Source organism: Panthera pardus, unplaced genomic scaffold (genome assembly GCF_024362965.1).
Source record: "Panthera pardus isolate Hobbes unplaced genomic scaffold, ASM2436296v1 HiC_scaffold_20, whole genome shotgun sequence".
NCBI classification, from domain to species: Eukaryota; Metazoa; Chordata; class Mammalia; order Carnivora; family Felidae; genus Panthera; species Panthera pardus.
This window is the reverse complement of record NW_026526766.1, coordinates 45,981,325-46,004,891: the sequence shown is the minus strand read 5'-3', so window position 1 is coordinate 46,004,891 and position 23,567 is coordinate 45,981,325. Positions and strand designations below refer to the sequence as shown.

General features: G+C 37.6%; 2 long non-coding RNA genes across 8 annotated transcripts in view; one reads left to right on the top strand and one right to left on the bottom strand.

Annotated features, from left to right (window-relative positions):
* The window catches only part of LOC109255838 (uncharacterized), a 23,909-nt gene extending 9,452 nt beyond the window's left edge, over window positions 1–14,457 (bottom strand). Inside the window, exons 1-3 of one of the 5 annotated variants that reach the window (XR_008424212.1) lie at window positions 13,307–14,457; window positions 3,454–4,264; window positions 354–502 (exon numbers count right to left, since the gene is read on the bottom strand). This is a non-coding gene — a long non-coding RNA (uncharacterized LOC109255838). Of the gene's footprint in view, window positions 1–353; window positions 503–3,453; window positions 4,265–11,505; window positions 11,609–13,306 lie in introns of those variants that run through there. The other 4 variants (XR_002075357.2, XR_002075359.2, XR_002075358.2 and 1 more) reach the window with 4 other exon arrangements.
* Window positions 1–23,567, top strand: part of LOC109255839 (uncharacterized) — a 26,811-nt gene extending 3,244 nt beyond the window's left edge. Inside the window, exons 2-4 of one of the 3 annotated variants that reach the window (XR_008424217.1) lie at window positions 9,746–9,877; window positions 11,361–11,525; window positions 22,888–23,567. This is a non-coding gene — a long non-coding RNA (uncharacterized LOC109255839). Of the gene's footprint in view, window positions 1–9,745; window positions 9,878–11,360; window positions 11,526–14,803; window positions 16,972–19,547; window positions 20,856–22,887 lie in introns of those variants that run through there. The other 2 variants (XR_008424216.1, XR_002075360.2) reach the window with 2 other exon arrangements.

Sequence of the window (23,567 nt, the reverse complement as noted above, 5' to 3'; positions counted from 1 at the left end):
AGCTTGTGCAAAACTTTAGCACAGAAAAAAAAATAAGGAAAAGAGAAGAAAAGGGAAGAGAAGAGGGAAAGGAGGGGATGGGAGCTTGGGCAAAAAAAAAAGGAGATAAAAAGACTCTTTTCTCACCCAGTTCGTTTTATGTGTACTTGTGTGATAAATTTACCTACATTACTTACATTTTATCTGTATGATAACTCTGGAGGTAATCTGAATCACCTTCATTTCTCAGAAGAAGAAACTGATGCTCAAAATAGTGACATAGGCCACACCACTGAAAAGTGTCAATTCCAGGATTTGATCCTAGGTTGCTATGATTTTAAAAATACCCACTCTGTTTCATTGTATCTCATTACCCCTCTTCCCAAGGGAAGCCTCCTTTAATGCAGCTTTCCATTCTTTAGGTGCTGATAACATATCTGAAGCCAATAAGACAGAAGTCTTTTCCTTGATCGCTACATCTGAACAAGAATGAGGTTTATTCTTCTTCTCATCAAAAGAGAGACTGGATGTAGGAGAAAGAAGAGGCAGATGTTAATCCTGTGATTTGGCTTTGACCCAAACATAGCAGGTATTTCCTAATCCCCCTTCCTACACAGACACCTTTATCACCATGGACAGTGTATGGAGTGGAGAAATACATCGAACATGATATACCTGTACTTGATCAATAGAATACAATAGCTCTACCTTTTCATTGAGTACAGATGTCTACATGAAACCTAAGCACCACATCTTCCTACATTTTCCCTCCTCTTGAAGCAACTATCTGTACAGAGTCAAGTCTCCAAGACAACGTTGGGAGTTCCTTGAAGGGCAGGCAGTCTAGGGGTTTAAAAGTACATGGGCTTTCATATCATATCTGGGTTCAAATCCTGGATCCATCATTGATGTGGCCTTGGAAGCACCAATTTATTTTACTTCTCTGATCTTTCTGTGGTTCCTCAGTCTCTTAAATGGGGATAATATCTTATGGAGTTACTATTAAAATTAAACAAAATGATGTGCATAAAATTCCTAGCATGGTGCTTAAGACATAATAAGAGTCAGTACATTTTTCTTGAATTATTGCTCTGATCCAGCTCAATAAAACTCTACTTTGAGGTAGCTCTAAGGGAATCATTCTGATGGCTCCTATTTGCTACAGGGAAATTTGTCTGGAAGAAAAGAAGCTGTTCAAAGAAGCTGAGAACTTTCTCAAGAAACCTGAGCTATTGAAGTTGTCCCAAACTTGTTTCCTAAGTTCTAAGGCCAGGGAAAACAAAATTTCAGTATATTAAATATGTAATATTTAATCTAGTCTATAAATTCATGTTAGGTCCAATTTGTGATACTGTAGTATAGCACTGGATTATTGCATGTATATATAAAATATTGTTAAATGAATGTGCATGGTGATTTATGAAGATTTTAAAGAGCTTGGACCACAATTTTGAGGAATTTACATCATGATAGAACTTTATACTGTTGTATCTTCACTTTTATCACATATTGTTAAGTCTATACGGCTTATTTAACACCAAGATCTTGGTGAAGAATATAACCTCCAAGAATGACTTCAGACTTTAAACGAACTACTTTTTGACCTACACTGTGACAAAGAGGCTGTGTATTTTACTACATCCTCCATCAAAACCACAGCTACCCCCAGAACCCAACAATTACTGCTCCCCAAACCTATTCCACTTATTAAGGATTGACAGGTGAAAAAAAATGATTGACTAATGTAATGAAGCTAAGTTATCTGTACATTTGCTGAGACAGTACAAGCTAGAGAGGTTATAGCAGTGACTCTGGGTGAGACCACCAGAAGGTTTAAATCCCACCCCACCACTAATTTAGCAGTGTGGAGCTGAATGAATTCAACTCTCTAAGCCTCCATTTCTACACCTACAAAATCTAACCAAATTCAAAATGGTGATGAGGCCATTCAATTAGATTAGATATTTTGATCAGTGTTTCATCTAATATATAAGAAACGCTCCATACAATAGCTACCCAATGCCAGAATACAGACCATTCATTTTCACTTTATAAATCTACCCATGTTTCCTTTCTCCCTTTTTAAAAATCTACATATTTTTCCTTTCACTCTTAGCCCTACAGTGTTACTTGGGTTTGTAAAACCCACTTAAATCTTTTGTGGAAGGAGATCAGGTATTAAGAAAAAAACATGCACAGGTAAATAAATAATATTGAAAATAGTATTTAAGTATAAAAATAATATTACAAATATTAATAATATTTTTTTCTATTTCTTTCATCAAAGAACAACTCTCTGAGTATTGAGTTTGTGAAATGTATGTGCAGTGGGGATCATCTGGCACTTTCTACCTTGAATACAGAGTGCTCTTCTCAGGAGAGGACCAGGAGGGTTGTGTGAGGACACTAACGAAATATACTCAGGCACCTTTGGCCTCCAAACCTCTTTTCCCAGACAAGATAAAAAATGTGGGCGCAACATTTCCACTCTAACTGACTCATTTGGCAGAAAAAGATGTCCGGATGCCAGGAGGAATCGGAAGGGGGAAAAAAAAACTGGCGGAGGAAAAAGGTGCCGGAAGGAGGGGGAGGTAGACGAACCGTGTCACATTTCATCAAGCTATAAAAACACCCATCTTGAGAATTAAAAAGGAGGATGCATTGACCTTCACAGATAAAAACAGGGCCCTGGAAATAGGCTGATTCTTAAAGTATACCTCACACCAAAAAGTGTTAACCATCAAAGTGTTTTTGTAACAAATCACTATGCTGCAATTCAGTTATCTACAGGATAATAACAAAGACTATGTGAACCGACATGGGAAAGCCACTGGTAAAACCTCCAAAGCATTCATGTTCAAATATACTAACAAATCCAGAGCTGCGCTTTGATTAGACTGCTGTGAAAAATGATCACAGTACAGTTACACATATGTCCAGAATCATCATATTGTATATATTAATTGTGTGCAGTTTTTGTATACCTATATTTCAAGAAACCTTGAGGGAAAAAAGAAAAATAATCAGAGTAATTGTTTGGTAATTTAATTATGTGAAATAGCTAGCATAGTATGATCTTTTTCTAAGCATCTTATAATTCTAGCTAATTTGTTCCATAATAATTGATCCAGATGAATCGATCTTACAATTGAGGCAAGATGTAAATTGATCTGGACCAATTTTCTTACAGCTCCTGTCATTTATGTAGATGTCCAATTAAAATATTTAATCAACATAGTCCATGCACCTTAGGGTTTTCATCTTTTTAGGTCTGGCCATTCGGAAATGGAGTCTATGCCCAGAATACATAAACGTGACAAGGGACAGCATACTCTTCCAGCTATTTGAGTCTCAAATACACTGTCTGACACTTTTACAGGGAAGATGAGTAATGGAATGCTAAATGAGGTTTAAGTACCTAGAAAGTTTATGTCAAAGAAGAATAAAAAGGCAGGTTTATGGGGTATATCATACCTTTTAGGTAGTTGAAAAATGATTACTCACTACCAAGGAAGTACACGGCACACTGCCAACATTGCAGGGCAGGAAACAAACATGGTTTGTCCTCAGAGCCATCATATATGGTTCAGAGCCACCAAAATTCAGGCATACAAATAAAAACAAGTGCATGTCGTGAGCTTTATGATGAAAATATTAGTTATGAAAACATAAGGAAATTTTTCATAATCATTATTGCTGTTTCAACCTTCTTCTCTCTGTAAAGGGAGGGAGCTGTCTTTGGTCCTGTAGGTCTCTTCCAGCATTAATACTTTGAGATAATATGTTTATAAAAATATTTATTTCACTATTTTTTAGCAGAGACCTAGGAGAACTTTGTCTTTAATAAGTTAGGCTCTTATGCCAAAGAGCGCAAAGGCTTTTGAACAAATGCCTCGGTTCAGTAGGACAAAGATATTCTTGCTGATTAGCAACTGGAGAAACAGAATACCAAAAACTAAAGAAAAGAAAATGTGTTTTAATCAGTTTTCTCTCACTTGATCCTGCATTCTTAGAATGGGTACAATTACACTAACATGCTTTTTGGGGGGTTATTATTTTGTTTAATTAATAAATATATTTGATTACAAAGTTTTTCAATCTGCCACCATCACACTCTAACTTACATGAAATAATCAAATGTGAAATCTCAGTCAACTAAAGAAAAGAACAAAAACTAAAACATTATGGCACATGTTAGTTACAGCTGCCCTAAGTATGATGAAATTTCACTTCTACTCTTACCTCTTTCTTGCTCTTTTGCCTCACATTTCTGTTATCTGCATGCCTGCAAGAGAGCAAAGATTAAATAAGATAAAATTAAATGACACATGTAAAGCCTTCAATAAATAATAGCTTTGTGACCATTGCCTATGATTATTATCATTACTTATGCATTTTATTTTTTCCACCATTCTTCACTCTCAAAGGTGGCCCTACTTTTGTAAAGCTTCCCAAAGTATATGTGTTGTGAGAGCACTTGAGAATATTTGGGGATGCATACAGACAATACATATATAATTTAATAATCAGATATTTACATTAAAGTATATTTGAAAATTATATAGCCAGCACATCAACCTGGTGATTTTAAAGATACTATTTTTTAATGTTCATTTATTTTTTTTTTTTTTTGAGAGAGAGAACGTGTGTAAGAGCAGGGGAAGGGCAGAAAGAGGGATAGTGAGAACCCCAAGCCAACTCCACACAGTCAGTGCAGAGCCCGACATGGATCTTGATCCCATGAACCATGAGATCATGACCTGAGCCAAAATCAAAGAGCCGGATGCTTAACCGACTGAGCCACCCAGCGCCCTAAATGATATTATTATTAAATAAATTTAATTAAGCTGAAATAGTAGTATATTTACAGAGTCATAACAGCATAGGTGGTATGTGATATAGCAAAAATTATGAAGATGGTATGTGAACAGCTGAAGTTCGGGAAGCAATTAACTAAAGCACCAAATATTTGCTTTCACAGTCTAAGGAGTAGAGAAGTAGTGTCACATTTTGAAAGAGGCAAATGTTTTACCTCCTAAATTATAAGTTACTTAAGGGGAAATTCAGTCTCCACCTAGGTGAGTAGTAATATGTGCTCAACAACTGAATGCTGCATAGATTTGAAGATCATTGAAACTGTATGTATGTGTATGTGTGTGTGCATATAATGGCAAAGTGGCTATTGGACACAGTGGAGTTGGGGTACAACAGGGAGGGTGGGGTTTACTCTGAACTCACAATGACAGATGAGTTGGTCTTCATTTTATGTGTTGAAATCTATAAATACATTTCTATGCTATATTTCCAAAGAACATTTGTGCTCTTTCTGCTTTTTAAAGACAGAAATACTACGTGGCAATGAGAAAGAATGAAATATGGCCTTTTGTAGCAACGTGGATGGAACTGGAGAGTGTGATGCTAAGTGAAATAAGCCATACAGAGAAAGACAGATACCATATGGTTTCACTCTTATGTGGATCCTGAGAAACTTAACAGAAACCCATGGGGGAGGGGAAGGAAAAAAAAAAAAAAAAGAAAAAAAGAGGTTAGAGTGGGAGAGAGCCAAAGCATAAGAGACTGTTAAAAACTGAGAACAAACTGGGGCGCCTGGGTGGCTCAGTCGGTTGAGCATCCGACTTGGGTCCAGGACATGATCTCACAGCTTGTGAGTTCAAGCCCCATGTCGGGCTCTGTGCTGACAGCTCAGAGCCTGGAGCCTGCTTTGGATTCTGTGTCTCCCTCTGTCTCTGCCCCTAACCCACTCGCATCTTGTCTCTGTCTCTCTCAAAAATAAATAAACATTAAAAAAATTAAAAACAAAAAAAAAAAACAAAAAACTGAGAACAAACTGAGGGTTGATGGGGGGTGGGAGGGAGGGGAGGGTGGGTGATGGGTATTGAGGAGGGCACCTTTTGGGATGAGCACTGGGTGTTGTATGGAAACCAATTTGACAATAAATTTCATATATTAAAAAAAAATTAAAAAATAAAGACAGAAATAAAGATTTAGATTACTGAGCTCTGTCAATAGTAGAATTTCCCACTGACTATTATAATTATTCATTTATAAGTTCTAAAAGGCAGGAAATGTCTGGCTCACTATTGTATTTCTAGAGCCCAAGACAGTGCCTGACACATTATAGGTTTTCACTAAATATTTGTTGAATGAATGAATTTATAAATGAATGCTTTAGTCTCCAGAAGCAGAAGAAGGAGTTTGGGGGAGGAAATAAGAAAGAGAACTTTTGAGACCCAAAGTCAAGCCATTTATTTCATAGCCTCTTCTGCGTACCAAGCCCAGCAATGAGACAGCCAAGCGGTGATCTCACCTGCAGAACCTGCTGGGCCAGTCCAGTGAGCAAGTGAGGTGAGTCCTTACCACTCATGTGTCAAACACAGTCAACCTGGCTAATAGATTCTCAGAAGTACACTGTGATTGCTCTCTCTATCCAAATTGGCCCTGGTGCACTGCATCTAATTATCCACCATGGAATTTGGCCAGTACAATGAGATTATGGTATATTGAGAAATTTGAACTTTAACCACACATAAATAAAAGCACAGGGATCAGGGCCACTCCTTATTACTTCTGTGTGATTCTCAAAACAAAAAAAAAAAATTTTTTTTCGAAAACAAAAAAAGTTGCTTACGAGTCTGTGAGTTTTCAACTAGAGGGAAATACAAGTCACATTGATTCAACTTTTAATGTAAACCTGTCTTTCAAATGCTTTTAAAATAATTTAAATTTATTGGATAATAATATCTGGAATCTAAATAAAACTCAGTACCCTGTGTTAATCTTCAAAAAAAAAACTTGTTAGATGCAGAGAAAGATACAAAATAAGTAAAATACAGTCCCCGGTGCTGACTTTTTCAGTCAGATTTCAACTGAAGTAGTTCAAAGCCCTAAGAAAATGTTCTCCTTTATCTCTCAGCTATAGATGCAGGAAGGTTAATTCTTTCCAATTTACAGTAGAAGGTCACCATGCACATTATCACATGTCCATGCAGTCTTAATTTTCCTTTTTAAGCAAATTTTCCCGGCAAAGAAAAATGGTCTCAGGGTTATATGCTATGTGGTATTCTCAAGCTTTCTGGGTACAGCTGGGCAAAGTCCTCTCCATAAGCAAACCAGAGGCTGATCAGAGTTTTCTTCACTTTAAAAAATGGCTTACAGTAGGATCCCAACAGCTAGACAATTTCCACAGCACATTACACTTTTGCCCACAAGTCTTCACGATCATGCCTACTGAAGAGGGTCAGGTACACGTGTAACATTTATTCTCCTCACCACTCAGAACTGACCTGTTGCCTTTAATCTTCTCTCATTTCCTTTCCTCCAAATATATCCCTTTTTTCTTGCACTGAAGGACACCACTTTGCAACATGCCTTCTTATCTCTGTCTTATGTCTTATACCATCAACGTCTCTGGTACATTTGTTATCTGTTTTCATGGGAATTTCTGCCTTGACAGAGAGCTGTTTAATGGGAGAGAGGGAGTGGTATAAAACCACACGAGCGACTAGAAAAGTCACAGAGAGCAAAGCTGATTTTATTGGCAGTGAGAAATGATAGATAGAATGCTGGGTGGAAATCAGAAAACCTAGGTTTTGGTTCTGGCACCAATGATTACTTTGTGGCCTTGGAATTCAGGGAACTTCTTGAGAATTTCAGTTTCCTCATCTACGCAATTGGCATGCTCATTTGGAACGCCTGGGTGGCTCATTCGGTTAAGCATCTGACTCTTGATCTCAGCTCAGGTCTTGATCTCAGGCTCATGAGTTCAAGCTCCACGTTGGACCCCATGCTGGGTGTAGAGCCTACTTAAATATACACACACACACACACACACACACACACACACACACACACACACACACACATATAATAATTAGCCTGCTCTTCACGGCCCTGTCTACCTAACAGAATTGACAATACAATTTAAGCAGACTGCAGGAGCTTTATGCTGCATTAATTTACAAACTGTATGTCTCTGTAGCACATGAGATGTGGTGGTTGAGGATGTTAGACACCCAGATGCAAAGGAGGCACTCATGCACACCAACTGTCCCTAGCCTCATGTCTACTCTTGCTTGGACTGGACTAACTTAGGAAAATTTTGCAGTTCATTCCTTAGGGTACAAGAAATTCATACATATGAACAATCCTACCACCTTTAGATCTAGTCCAGAGAGTTAGCTTCATAAAGCTTCTCCCAAGCCTGCTTTATGGACCTGGTGCTGACCATGATCTCCTTTCAACCTGTAAGTACTGTCCACACCCCCAGCTGCAGTCTGGCTCTTGTGAGCATCTGGACTAGACAAGAACTGAGTAGGGCGATGGCTCTGGTATTAGACTGGCTTCGGTTCAGACACTGGCTCTATAATGAAGTAGCTTTGACACTTTAAACTTGTTATTTAATTTCTCTGAGACTCCATTTCCTAACTTGTATGGAGAAGACACTAATAGCTACATTGTAAAGAGATGGAACAAATAAAAAACAATAAAGCTTTATTAGAGCCCAAGAGCTAAAAGTAATAGACATCACAAATATGGATAATTAGAATTGTCCAGATATTTAAGTTGTAGTCTTTTAAAAATAAAAGATTTTTGGGGCACCTGGGTGGCTCAGTCAGTTGAGCATCTGACTTCAGCTCAGGTCATGATCTCACTGTTCATGAGTTGGAGCCCCACAACAGGATCTGTGCTAACAGCTCAGAGCCTGGAGCCTGCTTCAGATTCTGTGTCTCCCTCTCTCTCTCAAAAGGTGGTTGAGGGCCCCCACTCACACTCTGTCTCTCTCTCTCTCTCAAAAATAAATAAACATTAATAAAAAAAAATCTTTTAATAAAAGATTTTAAAGATTGCGATTAAAATAAGACACATTTGTGCCTTCTTTGAGCTCAGAGCTCTTGAATAGATTATCAAATCTGCACTGGTACAGTAATTAAGCCTAACAAGTACTTAATTACTTTTTAATAATTAAATAAGTAAATAATTGAATGAATGAGTTGAGTGAGTGAGTGAATGAATAAATGAATGAATGAATTCTACTGAAGTTGTTTGGAGAAATGTTCAATTTCACATCTCTCCTCTAGGTGGCGAACTGAAACATCCTACGGTGTATTGCGTTTCCTGTGTCTTCCACAATTGACATGAAAACTGTACTAAAAAAAAATCTATGATTTAATGTCTGTCATGATATAGAAGTAAGAAACCATTAGTGTATTTTTTCCCAAAGTTATCTCTTTATTGTTACATCTTTATGCTTCTTGTCAAGAAAAAATTGTTTATAGAAAGTCATTAAGAAATATGATTGTGTAAGTACTCTAAAGAAACTGAATTGTGCAAGAGACTTTTCAAAGCACTTCTGCAAGCTTGCTGTGAGTTCTTTCCATTTCGTGGTGCACTCTTAGGAAAACACTGTTTTGTCCAAAGTTTTTTATTTTCCTAGAGTGTTCATTCTCCTCTAAATATGGGGAAGAATAAAAATAATTCTCCTAACAATGACTTTTTTTAAACTAAGTGTCAAATATGTATTTTTTTCTTCTAGATTCACTGTGACAGTGACAGATAAAATTAAATAAGAGCTGAATGCATTATCCTGTAAATTGAGTAGAGAAGAACAATCACATGAGATAAATTAGTCCAAATACATTGCTTTAATTTTCCTTCAAGTCAGGATATGAGTTCCCTGAAAGATTTAAATAATGTCCCCCAATCCCACTTCCCTTTGTGATGACATAGTCTATATTTTCTTATACAGGAAATATGACTCGAAAATATCTTAGAGTGCCATGAAAGCTGAAGGACAAAGCTAAAATCCACCTAAGAGCACACCAAACAGGATCAACAAGAATTGAAGATGCCTGTCCTATTTCAAAAGCAAGGGGAGGAGGTGAGTAAAAAGAACAATGACATGTTATAGCCCAAGAGCTAAAATTAAATGCATGTAAACAATTCTTGTTGGAACTAGAAGCCAATGTAGATTAGCCAAACCAGGTAAAGAGTTCTTTCTTGCCAAAACATGCCAGGAGAAGAGTCACCTAGCATTGAGACATGGCTACTGACAGAAATGAGGTTAATACTGGCCGATCACAGGGGATTCTGAACTTGCATGGCAGCTCTTAAAAGGTGGTATATACCTAAAGCCCATATTTCTTTTTTATCCTATCCAAAAAGCTGAAAGCCACTTCGTTCAGATACCGGAATCTGAGTGAGAATTGTAGCTTATGTGTAAATATTTCTCCAACACACATTTCTTAAGCAACAACTCTGAGCCAGGCCCTTGAATAATACAGAGATGAATAAGGCATGGTCCCTGCCCTCAGACATGTACACACATAATTATATGAGATTAATCAAGGGAGAGGGAGAGAAAAAAAAGGAGCTAAGGCCAAACTAAGGCCAACTAAGGTATGTTGATGTGAGAGTATGGAAGGTCCCATTCCACAGTTAGGTTAGTGGCAACTTGTCTGACCAGAATCCAAACATAGCAGTAGTTTTTGCTGAATTTCTAGTTAAACCCATCCTTCTGGGACTTTGATGCAGCTAAAGCTATGGAAACAGACCTGGAAATAGGGAGATATAAGCACCTAAAAAAACCTTTCCAAAGGCATCACAGGCTTGTTTCATAAGATCATTCCCAAAGGTATGCAAGAAGCCAGAGGAGTTACAGAAGAAAACACCATCCATTTAATCAGCATATTATTCCTAACTTTGTCATGAGCATCAACCCTAAACCTTTCTAAGTAAACTAAGTATAATCATTAATAGAGGAGTATAAATAAATCATAGAATATCGCATATAGTAATTTTAAGAGAATGATGTGGCTCTAGAATAGAAACGTCTCCATGTGTACAAAAATGAAAGAAAACAGCCAGGAGGAGACAATTTGGGCTATAAACTTGCCTTGCGACTTGATATAATTTAGTCTTTTTCTGAAGGTTAAGTAAAAGCAGAAAATGACGCAAATATCTTAATAAAGTATGAAATATGATGTATTCTTTACTTATCACTATTATGTTATGCCTCCAGAATCATGATGGTTTAAAATGAATTTTGTATTTAAAATGTTTTTGAAAAAAAAAATAATTAAAAAAAATAAAAAATAAAATAAAATGTTTTTGGTGTTTGGATTGTTATTTTACCTACAAAAAACACATTTTGTCTTGAAATGCAGTGTGTGAAGATTTTTAATACGGTCCCTAAATATTACTAGGTTGTTTTCGCCCCTTTCTCTATAGCCACTTTTGCAAGCTAACACATATTTAAAGTCTTTAGTCCAAATAGCCCGTGCACACTTCAATTTCAATTCAAAGAGAGAAAAGTAAATTTTGACCTAACTTGTATTATTAATTTGATCCTATCCCCATATCAGCCCAAGGCAGATCTGTTATCGTTTGTCTTTCTTCTTCATTACAAGAAAAGAAAAAGAAAAGGAGAAAAGTTGGAAAGCGGCTCGGTACAAGAAAGAAAGGACTGACCACCCTTTCCGATAGCAGGAACTGAAAGTTGTCTGTTACCTGTAACCCTTCGGTTTATGGTAAGACAATAACCCAGGCCCTGTGGCTTCTGCTTTACTGTGATTGTTCCATCTTTTCCCTTAGTGAAAAATTCTCTTTGAGTAAGTTCTCTTCAATGACTCAAGCCCTCTAGATATGGTAATAGTTTCCTCCCTAGGGAAATTTTTGAATACAAAAGCCAGAGTCTTCCTTCTTTGAGCCAAACTCCCCTCTAGAAATGAGGCAGAACATCACAGAAAGAAAGCTCCTGTGGCCTGCTGAGGATGCGGGGCACAGCCCCACAGCTCCAATCAGCCAGTGGCCTTTCACAAGAAGACAAACACACAGAGAAGCACCGCCACGTTGGTGCCAGCGTTACACAAGCACAGCAGGTGCATCCACGCCCTTCTGGTGCCACAGCCTGAGCTGGACACACCCAGCCTCTCCCACTCACGGGGCCACCCGGGCTTGTCTGAATTCAAATCAGGAGAAGCTCATTGCCATGGGGATATAGGTGAGATCTAGGTTTGATGCCAATCAACATATGCATGATTGCCCAACAAGGAAAATAAAGAAGTAAAGCAAACATAGGCACCCATATCTATACAATTCTTTTAAAAAGGACTTGAAGTACAAAAGCTAAAAGCAAGAGAGAATGGTATTAGCTCAGTAAGTATGAAATAGCACCAACACTCTCTAAAACAATTTTCTAATCCCAGCAGAACAATCTTCAATGATGAACCAGCAAAACACAGTTTCCACTGCCTTCAATAGCACTTTTTGGTTTACTGTAAATACATTAGTTAGACTAAACGACCAGCCAAAAAACCTACAAGAAATTAAAATAATAGTGTTGTAATGATGATAATAATAATTACAGTTACCATTTACTAAACACTTATTAGGTGCCAGTTTGCTATATTTTAGCTACATAGCTTAATCTTTGTAACAGTCTTATGAAGTAGATTTTATTATCCCTATACAGATAATGAAACTCTATCACATCTAAAATAAATATCTTTTCCCAAAATACCCAGCTAAAGTGAAAGTGCCATAATCAAACTCCAGTTGAATTTTTTTCACCATACCAGGGGTCAGCAGACTATGACCCTTGTGTCATATCCGTCTTGCTGCTTGCTTTGGTAAATAAAGTTGCATGGAATTCAGACATTCTCTTCCATTTATGTATCATCTGTGGCTGTTTTGGTGTTGTAACAGCAGAGTTAAGTAGTTGTGACAGAGACCATATGGCTCACAAAAGCTAAACAATTTACTATCAGGCCCTTTAGAGAAAAACTTGGCCAACCTCTGCTATTCGGTGTGCCATTAAGAATTTTTAAAATGTTGAGGCGCCTCGGTGGCTCAGTCGGTTAAGCGTCCAACTTCAGCTCAGGTCATGATCTCACTGTTTGTGAGTTCAGGCCCCACAGTGGGCTCTGTGCTGACAGCTCAGAGCCTGGAGCCTGCTTCAGATCTGTGTCTCCCTCTCTCTCTGCCCCTCCCCTGCTCGCACTCTGTCTATCTCTCTGTCTCAAAAATAAATAAACATCAAAAAAATTTTTTTGAAAAAGAATTTTTAAAATGTTGACAATAAAAAATATTTCCTGAGAATTATGAAATTCTAAGAAGCAGGTGTTCACTGCAATTAATGATTAATTTCTTGGTGAACAGCTACCCCAAGACATTCCGCGTCTGCATACAGCTTTCTTCCACTCCCTAAAAACTCAGTTAGGGAAAGAGTATTGGAAAACAAGAATCTAAATTTCACTGACTAATTCATTCATGTCCTCCCAGTCCTGCCTCCAGCTTCTCCTCAGCTCACCTTCTCACAGGACATCCCATCCAACTACGTACCTAAAAGAAAAGGAGAGAGAAGAACACAATGAAAAAGTGTTGTTATAGCTTCATGGAACTTCTATTTCATTTTCAGACCCTGCTCACATGCCACAGGGGACATTTGAAGGAAACATGACAAATATCAGGGTTTACTTGGTTTAGGTTTGTCAGATTGATATAAGCCTGAGCGGATGAATAATATAATTTTAACATGGAAGACACATCAGATAGTAACTAATTGAGATGATTCAGTTTATCAACTAAAAACAAACAGCAACAAAAGCAACAAAAAACAAGAACCCAGCAAAGCTGAGTGACTGATTTCTCGAAGGTTAAAGAGGTAGCAACAGAGAAGAGGCTTCTTATCCATTCTACCATACATTCAACAGGATCCAGTTTAAGGCCACAACTGTAGCTTATTCACCTGGTTCCATATATACATTAAGTTCATGTCCTTTATCAAGGCCACACCTTTAATGGAAAGGTGAATCAAGCCGATTCAGGTTCAAACACTGTTTTGGTCACTTACTACTTATATAAACTTAGGAAAGTCAGTAAACCAGTTTAAGCCTCAGTTTTATAGAAGTAAAATACGGTTCATTGTTGCTGAGTGTAAAGAAGAGAAAATGGGACAGCCAGTGCCTGACAAAGTATCGAGCACATTGTAGGCACTTTCTCAATACATGGCAAATGCTAGTATTGTTCTCAAACGACAAGTAAAACTGCATCGTCTCAGTCTTTTATTGGACCAAGGTCAGTAGGTATTAACTGGACAAAAAAGTACCCCACGGTCAGTAGGTATTAGTTGTACAAAAAAGCACCTCACGGCTCAGGTATCGATGATAACCTGCTGGCCATATACTATAGAGGTATTTTCACTCTGAGGGAAATTCAGAATTTTCACCTGAGAAAGCTAAATGTTAATTTTCTAATCAAGTCTTGTACCAGTTGCACATAATTGTTATTATATGTTATGATTTATGGACAGCCCTGTTTTTAATTATGAGGTTTTTATTGGAGAGACAGGTTTCGGGGTGAGTCTGCCATCTGACTTGCCAGCACTTGTTGAAAGTTTTCATAGTGTGACTCATTTGTGTGTGTGTGTGTGTGTGTGTGTGTGTGTGTGTGTGTGTTTAGGAGTGTTATTATTAAATGTTGCTGGCATATAGTAAGAAATTTGTGATTCAGATTTGTCCATATATACCTCCCCACCACCTACTCTATCCCTTCACATGCCCCACCCCTCCCCCATTTATCAAGGCTAGTTTTGGATTATTTTCAAGGTTTCATACAGATAACCTTACCTGGAATGGGCCTTGCCTAATTCTCTTTAGCTATTTGTGCATGTGAAATAGAAGCAAAGACTGCTCAAAAGTGAAAATCTTTTCAGGTAGTGTGGTGGATGGAAAATCTGGAGAGAATCAGTAAGACAGTATAAAGCATGAATGTTATTTCTTTATGCTCTATGTTTTTAATTCTGTAGGTACCTGCAGGAAAAACCATCTTCACATCAAAGTCAGTGAGAGGTACTGATAGATCAGTGCTATAAATTGCCTCCAAAGGAAAAGACAGAGAACATGAGTATACAAAGCCTATAAAAGAATCAAGACATTGCCACAAGTAGAAATGGAATGTATAGCACTGAATCAACTCCATGGGGATTCAATAACACCAACAGCCGAACCTTTGTTAGGTAACTCCTACATATGCACTAGGTAGCCTACATATGGAGCTTGGCACAGAGCATCGTGGAAAGATATAAATGATAACATTTTGCAGATGCAGGACTTTTATTTTGTGTTGCTACTGATTTTAAGTTTCCAACTCCTCTGTTAATTAAAAGTATGAAAGGGGTGCCTGGGTAGCTAAGTGGGTTAAGCATGTGACTCTTGGTTTCAGCTCAAGTCATGATCTCACAGTTCATGGGTTCGAGCCCCGCGTCAGGCTCTGCAATTATAGTGCAGAGCCTGCTGAGGATCCTCTCTCTCCCTTTCTCCCTCTGTTCCTCCCCTACTCGCTCTCTATCCCTCTCTCTCTCTCAAAATAAATAAATAAACATTTAAAATTTTTTGAAGTATGAAAGAGTAGGAGGAATGAAGGGAAAGAGAGAAGGAAGGGAAGAAAATAGGAAAATGAGAGAAAGAAAAAGTGTCTCCAATGTTAGATATCACAGTTCATCAGAACTGCAAACACTTGGGGTCCATGCACAGCAGTGATAACTTGGTTCCACTTCCACTGAATCACTTCTGGAAATGAGTCCTGAAGACTCGTGTTATATACTGCTGAATAACAGATTAACCCACTCCCCAAAAATGAGTAGCTTAAAACGCCTATGGTCAGGGCTCTGGAGATGACTTAACTGGGCCTTCTGCTTCACAATCTCCCACAAGACTGCAGGCAAGGTGTCCATGAAGGCTGGATCTCATCCAAAGGCTCACTTATGGAAGGATCTGCTTCCCAACTAACACATGGGATTGTTGGCACGATTCATTTCCTTGAGGGATGTTGAACTGAGGGCTTCAGTTCCCTGCTGTCCTTGGGTCTTCTCTCCTAGGGCAGGAGAGCCTCCCTCCTATGGCAGCTCACTTCATCAAAATCAGTGAGAGAGAGAGAGAGAGACAGACAGAGAGAGACAGAGACTTCTAGCAAGACAGAAGTCACAATCTTTTGCAAACTAAGCAAGGAAGTGACACCCCTCTAAGTTGCCATATTATATTAGTTAGAGAGCAATTTCACAAGTGGAGGGGATTACACAAGACACGAATGCTAGAAGGGAAGATAATCAGGGGCTATCTTAGAGGCTGCCTGCCACAGCTTGGCAATCTACTCCCCTTTCCTTTGTTTATGAATTTTTTTCTGTCTCATCTCTATTCAGATTACCACAAAACTCCAAAACAGTCAGGTCTAAAAGGATAAAAGTTTATTTTGATTCTAAATTTGCATTCCTTGGAAGAGTTGGTAGTACAGAAGCAGTAGGTTGATGAGGAGAAAGCACGAGTACCAGGCCCAGTTCCGGAAATATACTGGCTATAAGATTTTATCCATGAATCTGATTTTCTGACTTGTTCATCTTTGAAATGGGCACAATTACGTTTTCTCTGCTCATCTCGCATAATGATTACGAGGACCAAGAAATATCTTGTGTGTGAGTGTTTTCCAAAACACGGTAACGTAGGGCAAGAGGTACTTCCCATGACTATAGGTGGTATATGGACTGGAGGTGGAACTTTTTTAAAGTATTTGTTTTTAGAGTGCATTAGAAAAATATAACTCGCACAGCGAATCCATGATTTTATAGCTAATGTTGTTTAAATGGGACTTCAATAAAGTTGGAAAAAAGGCGAGTCAATTTGAAGAAAACTATTAAGAAAATAATGATAGATGGTCTAAGAATGGGGCAAACATTATGAAGGTGATATACAAATAACTGCATAAAATGTAAAATGCTCCACAAATGCATCCAATCTTGTGCATTGACTCATGCTCCATGATTCTGGTTTAAGAAGGAAACTAGATACATTCTTTACTGCCAGCAGAGTAAGCCTAAATACAATGGTGAAAGAGATGACCACATGAAAATCCAATCCCAAGTGCTTTGCCTACAAAGAATCCTTCCCATGTTATTAATAAAACACTTATATCATTTGTTCCCTGATGCATTTTCTTTCCTAGCAATGTATTAATAATAATTCGAGTTTATTAGGAGCTTACTGTATGCTAACATCTATATATATACATTGTATACATATAATGTGTATACATATAATGTGTATATATATAATTCCAATTAATACTTCTCCTATGAGGAAGGTTGTGTTATAGCTTATATTTAAGGAAACTGAAGCCTAAAGAGGTTAAATAACTTGGCCAAAATCACTCAGCTGGAAAGTTAACAGAGCTAGAATTTAAACTCAGTTTTACCTAACTCCAAAGCCCATGTTAATGTTACTCCGCCAGTAAAGTTTAAAAGGACTGAACTTCTCACTATGCCCATACTTCACCCTTTTCTACTTCTTACACTTTTACATTTGTGCATTGCAATATTTTTTTCTGGAGCATGGGAAAATACGTCCACACCAGAGCATTCAAAACAAGGTCAGAGAATGAGTCACCTTGTGCCAAACACCCAGACACTAAACACACACTAAACAGAATAAGAGAACCAACCACCTACTGGCCCAAACTCTCACCCCACTCATTCCCAGGGGCAGAGGAGCAAACAAAAAGATAAGGAAGGGCTCCTTCCCAGGCAGAGATGTGTCACTCACCACTTCCAGTATGACCTCCCAGCCAAGGACAATGCTATACACAAAGAAGAAGCGCATGGACTCTAAACACCCAGTGAGCTGTTTAACTGCACAGTCTGTCCTCAAAAGAAGACAATACCTCACTTTTGCTTTTTTCCAAATGACATGTAAGTTTTGGCTGAAACCATGTATTCCAGGTGATGAGGGTAACTGAAATGTTTAATTCTCTTTCAAGAAGAGCTTTGAGCTTTATATCTTTAGATCTAGAAAAATAGACTTAAAAAATCTATTTTGAGAAAACTGATTGCTAGGATTATAGCTCACTAAGCAGTAAGTATGATTCAATAGAATTGAAGAGAGTGAAATGGTCCCATATAGGAAATATTACTTTCTATACTCAGACTATCTACTATCCATGTTGTAACAAAAAGCAACTTTTTGCTCATTTGAATCATGGAATATTAACATTACAATGCATTTATATTGATTATGTTTTTCCTAACTCTTTAATTTGTTTTGAAACTTTCATTTCAACACTGCCTAGGTTTGTAACCACATTAAATACAACTTGAGACTAGGGTGTCAACACTAAAATCCTAAAGCTGCCATCATAATGATACTAAATTTTGGCTTATGATAATCTTTCTAAACTTTCATTTCAACTATGCCTTGGTTTATAACCATATCTAGCTTTTCAGCATTGAATTATGAGTATGCATTTAGTATGGGAATGGCAAAATTAAAAATCTAAATGTAATGTGCCTTATTTTGGTACCAAAGCCTAGTTCTTGAAACTTTTATTTTAACTCTGCAAAGGTTTCTCTGAGATGAACAATCACTTTGCAATCAGTTTATGATTGTTAAGGAAATGGTTTTATCATTGATTCATTCATATAACAAAAATTATTTTAGAAGTCTCATTGTAATGTGGGTATTGATTTCTTATAAGCCAAACCTTGTATGTTTGATGATGTAGTATAAAAACATGAAGCACTCTTTTAAGCGGTATGTCTATAATGTGATTAACTTTACAACAGAAATGGCCACCCATGCTACAATGTAAGAGCCATGAAGACAGGTGTCTTTTACTGTTTTGTCACTGATGTATCTTAAGGGTCTAGAAGAATGCCTGGCACATAACAGGTGTTCAATAAATATTTGCTGAGTGGCTAGCAGATGAATGGAATAATCAACACAACAGGAATGATAGTTATAGTGCATTAAAATACATCAATTAAGTTCAAATCCACAAGTTTACAATAATTCAAAAATCATCAGTCACCTTTGGAAGATGCTGAAGCTCAAATCATTATTTTTAAAACTTATAAGTAAATTTGAAAATAAAGTACTCAGCCTGTCTTTCGTATATGTACCTGAGGGCAAACAGGTAGATAACAAAGAAAGCTTTCTCTTTACAGAAATTTTTCAGCTAGTAAATGAAAAAGGGATGGTAGAATTAGAATGCCACCATTTTGCAAGCCCTAAGGAAATAATATATTATAGAAATAATTATCAATGGCTGCTATAATCATAGACAAAGAAGCAGATTATATGCCTTTGGGTAGAAGTTTATAATACTTATAAAGTATTTTTGCCAAAATATCAAACCTGAATCACATCCAGACTCTAGAGCTAAATAATAAATTACAAAAAATACAGGTGACAGAGAAAAATGTTAAATGCCACCATGAAGAAGCATTCTGCAAAGTTCAGACTACAGAAAACTACAGAACTAGCAATCCAATTCCTGCAACAAATAAATTGAAAAGAATAAAAGGAATAAAGAAGTGAATCTACAGATTAAAAGAGACACAAGTTGGGGTGCCCGACTGGCTCAGTCAGTAAGTTAGAGCATGAGACTTTTGATCTCTAGGTTGTGAGTTTGACCCCATGTTGGGTGTAGAGATTATTTAAAAATAAAATCTTGGGGTTCCTGGGTGGCTCAGTCAGTTAAGCATCCAACCCTTAATTTCACCTCAGGTCATGATGTCACTATTCAAGAGATCATGAGATCAAGCCCTGCATCAGGGTCTGCACTGACAGCACAGAGCCTGCTTGGGATTCTCTCTCTCTCTCTCTCTCTCTGCCCTTCCCACCCCCTCTCAAAATAAATAAATAAACATTTTAAAAAATAAAATAATTAAGAAATAAATAAAAAATAAACAGAGATAAAAGAGACTGGTATCAATATCAACAAATTTCAATGTGTTGATATTATTTTCATCCTTATTCAAATAAATAAATTATTAACAAAAATGATATGTGTAAAAACTGGGAAAGATTCCATTATGGACTGAATTGTGTCTCTCCAAAATTCACATGTTAAATCTTTAACCCCCACTATCTCAGACTGTGACTATACTGGAAGATAGGGCATTTAAAGAAGTGATTAAGTTAAAATGAGACTTTTGGGGTAGGTTCTAATCCAATCTGACTGGTGTCTTTATAAGAAGAGGGAATTTGGATACACAAGAGATTACCAGGAGCTTACATGCACACAGGATGACTATGTGAAAAGGCAGCAGGAATGTGACCACCTGCAAGGCAAGGAGACAGGCCTCAGGAGAAACCAAAACTGTGAGAAAATAAATTTCTATTGTTTAAGCCAACTAGTCTGTGGTACTTTTCTATGGGAGCCTTGGAAAATTCATACAGATGCTAAAATATCCACTGTTCAATAAAAGTTAAGAAATATATATGGGAATATAGAAAGAGATACGCTATGAATCCTGAAACATACATCTCAACTGATGAAATGGAGAGAATCAAGCCTCCTGATGGGAGGTGGGTCATATATAGTTTGAAAAAGTCCCCAAAATGATTTTGAATTCCCTTCTCTCTCCACTTAGAAACCATGGATCCAACCATATGCAAAGTTATGTCATTATCTCTCTTGGTCATTCAACCGATTCTATTCACACCTTCATAGTGAGTTCATATACAGTTTCACCAACTAGAATATAAACATTATCACTAGACATTTGCATTATTTATTATATTGAAACTGATTCTATTTATTCATTCCCTTCTATTTACCTCCGAAATCCTATGTCAGTTTACCATTTACTTCCTCTCTTTTCTCACTTATAAACTATCCACCCTATTAAATGGCATAGCTGTGACAATTCTAAGTTTCAGCTGCCCACTATGTTCCCATCCACTTCATCTCTTAAATGTGTTTAAAGCATTAACAATAGGTTGTGTTTCATCCTAGAGACAGCTGGGTTTCAGGGAGAGGTAAAATGTTTCATTATCTCACCCTATTGTCCAAGACAAATGTGCTATTGTATTACGTGTGAAATGTCATCTTTGAAGTCTATTAAGGGTGTGCTGTGAGGTGAACCATCTGGAAAACACAATGTAGACTGGAAAATAATTATAATCCAGTTAATTGCATTTTTCCCCAGTTAAGCCTACCATGACAGCTGCTAAAAACACTATGTAGTGTTATGGATAGAGGCACTGAAGCCACACAGGTCAGACCCTACCTCCAAAAATGCTTAGCTAGTATGCAAGTTACTTTCTCTGAATCTTTGGTCTTGTCTGTAAAATTGAGAAACTAATGCATTTTGCATAGGAGTGTTACAAGAGTTAAATGAAATAATGCTTGTAAAGCACTTGGAACAGGGTAGACATTGAGGTGTGATCTCTCTTCTTTTAAATATAGAGGATATTTAATGTTCTTTACATAGAGAATATTAGATAATCCAGTAGTATTTGGAAACCAGATCGAGCAGTTCATTGTAAAGATGTTTCGTAAAGAAGCTCATTGAGTTTCCATGTGGCTTTCTTTGAATTTCAGGAGAGAAAAAGGGTTTGAAAGATAATGTGTGAAGCTTTCTCAGCAATTCTCAGTCTGGAGTGGGTTAGGACCACCCACACACGCTTACTAGGAAAGCGCTGTCCGTGGTGCTAGCAATCGTATGTAACGCTGGCAACATTTCCCCCGCCCAAATTCTTTTCCTGTCAACTTACGTGGTGAATCTCTCACATTAGCTGCCTCGCTGAAGATTCTTACTCATTCCGCTAACTGGCTTTTTCCCTATCTTGCCACTCTTTATCTATGTCCCCTACAACTAAAAACAATTTTCTCCAATCTCTTTATCAACTCCAAATAATTTTTATTTTTCAGACACTTTGGCCATGCTTACCACTTAAGAAGGTGGCTCAAAAATTGGTTCATGCTATCTTTTTCTACCTTTTTTGTTGAGTTTCAGAGAAACCCAAAGCTCAAAGCTAGAACACAAGAAACAATTAATGATGCATTCTCTAAAGGCTCTTCATCTGGCAACGCCTCTAAGAAATCTCCTGCATCTCCATCTTGAGTCAAGTTCCCCCCTTCTAACTCCCAAAATATCCTATAGGTACATCCACAGTAAATTTATCACATTAAATTGAAACTCTCTATTAGTTTTGAGTGCCACCAGGGAGACTTTCTTAAAATCTAGCACCCATATCTTACTCAGTTGTGGACTCCTAGAATATAGGACATCCTGGAGCTAAATTTTGTTGAACTAATTTAATTACTGGACCCATTAGAAGAAATATCTGAACAACACTCCTTTAAAAGCAACCTGCCTTGGGGCGCCTGGGTGGCGCAGTCGGTTAAGCGTCCGACTTCAGCCAGGTCACGATCTCGCGGTCCGTGAGTTCGAGCCCCGCGTCAGGCTCTGGGCTGATGGCTCGGAGCCTGGAGCCTGTTTCCGATTCTGTGTCTCCCTCTCTCTCTGCCCCTCCCCCGTTCATGCTCTCTCTCTGTCCCAAAAATAAATAAAAAACGTTGAAAAAAAAATTTTAAAAAAAATTAAAAAAAAAATAAAAGCAACCTGCCTTGTTACCTTTCGCTGTGCACTAAATTTCAGGGTAGCCAGGCTATTCTGATGAAGATACTATGATGAAGATATTCTGATAAAGACATTTGCTACCGCATCCACCTATATGAGTCTGATGACTCAGCCCCTCAGAGTGACTACCAAAAAACTCTGACTTCCCACTGTCCATATTTCCTCTTCCCTCTCCCATTCTACCTACATATCTGCAATCCCCAGTACACTGTGGGTGGGGACTGGCCCCAAAGACTGGAGAAAAAAAAAGCTCATCTATTCTTTTCATCCAGAAATAGACTTCTATTCCTCTGGCCAGACCAAGGAATGGAGCCACCATCAACAAATAAAAGGAATTTTCTTTTTCAGGTAAGTGTGGAGGTTCAAATAAGAGGAAAAGATAGGAAAATTAAGAAACTGAAAACTAAGAAATGGAGGTTGGATAAGAGAGAGAAAAAATAGTTATTAATGCTGCCTTCCTTCCCTTCCCTATCCAGGTGGATTTCGACTCTGTCTCAATCAGTAGATCTCCATCCCTAACCACCACTTCCATGGGCTCCCCTAACTTTAAAGAGCTCTTCTTTAGTCTACAACGGACTGGGGGGAAGGGAGTCCAAGCTAAGGCATGCTAGAAGAAACATGTGAAACAAACTCATTTGTGAGTAAGCAAGCAATTGCCTTCCCTTAAAAACTGCCTTCCTCTGCACTATGAACCAATAAATGATCTTGTAAATGAGAACTGTTCCATGTTAAGAGAAGCTCAGTGTAATGTGGTTCCTCACCAAAACTTTCAGACAACATATACATAACTTGTGGTTCTCTTCCTATTTCAATCAAACATCAGCTGTAATTTCTTAAATCTTCAGAGCAATGCATATGTTAATTCAAACTCACCTAGGAAGATTGGGAAGAAAAGAAAAGCAACTGGCCTTTAAATCTTCAGAAGAGGATTTAATGACAGGTTCAGCCTGTTTAATGACAGGCCCAGCACCACACCCCTGTTTTATTATGTTTCATTATTACTGCATAAATTTCCTTTATTACTCAGGATAAATAAAAATCAAATACTTGCGAAGTGGGTTTAAATAGGTAAGCATGCAAACAAAAATAATACTGTTCAAATATCATGAAACTGGAATTTCAGATTCTTAAAATATATATTTATATTTTTTAAATG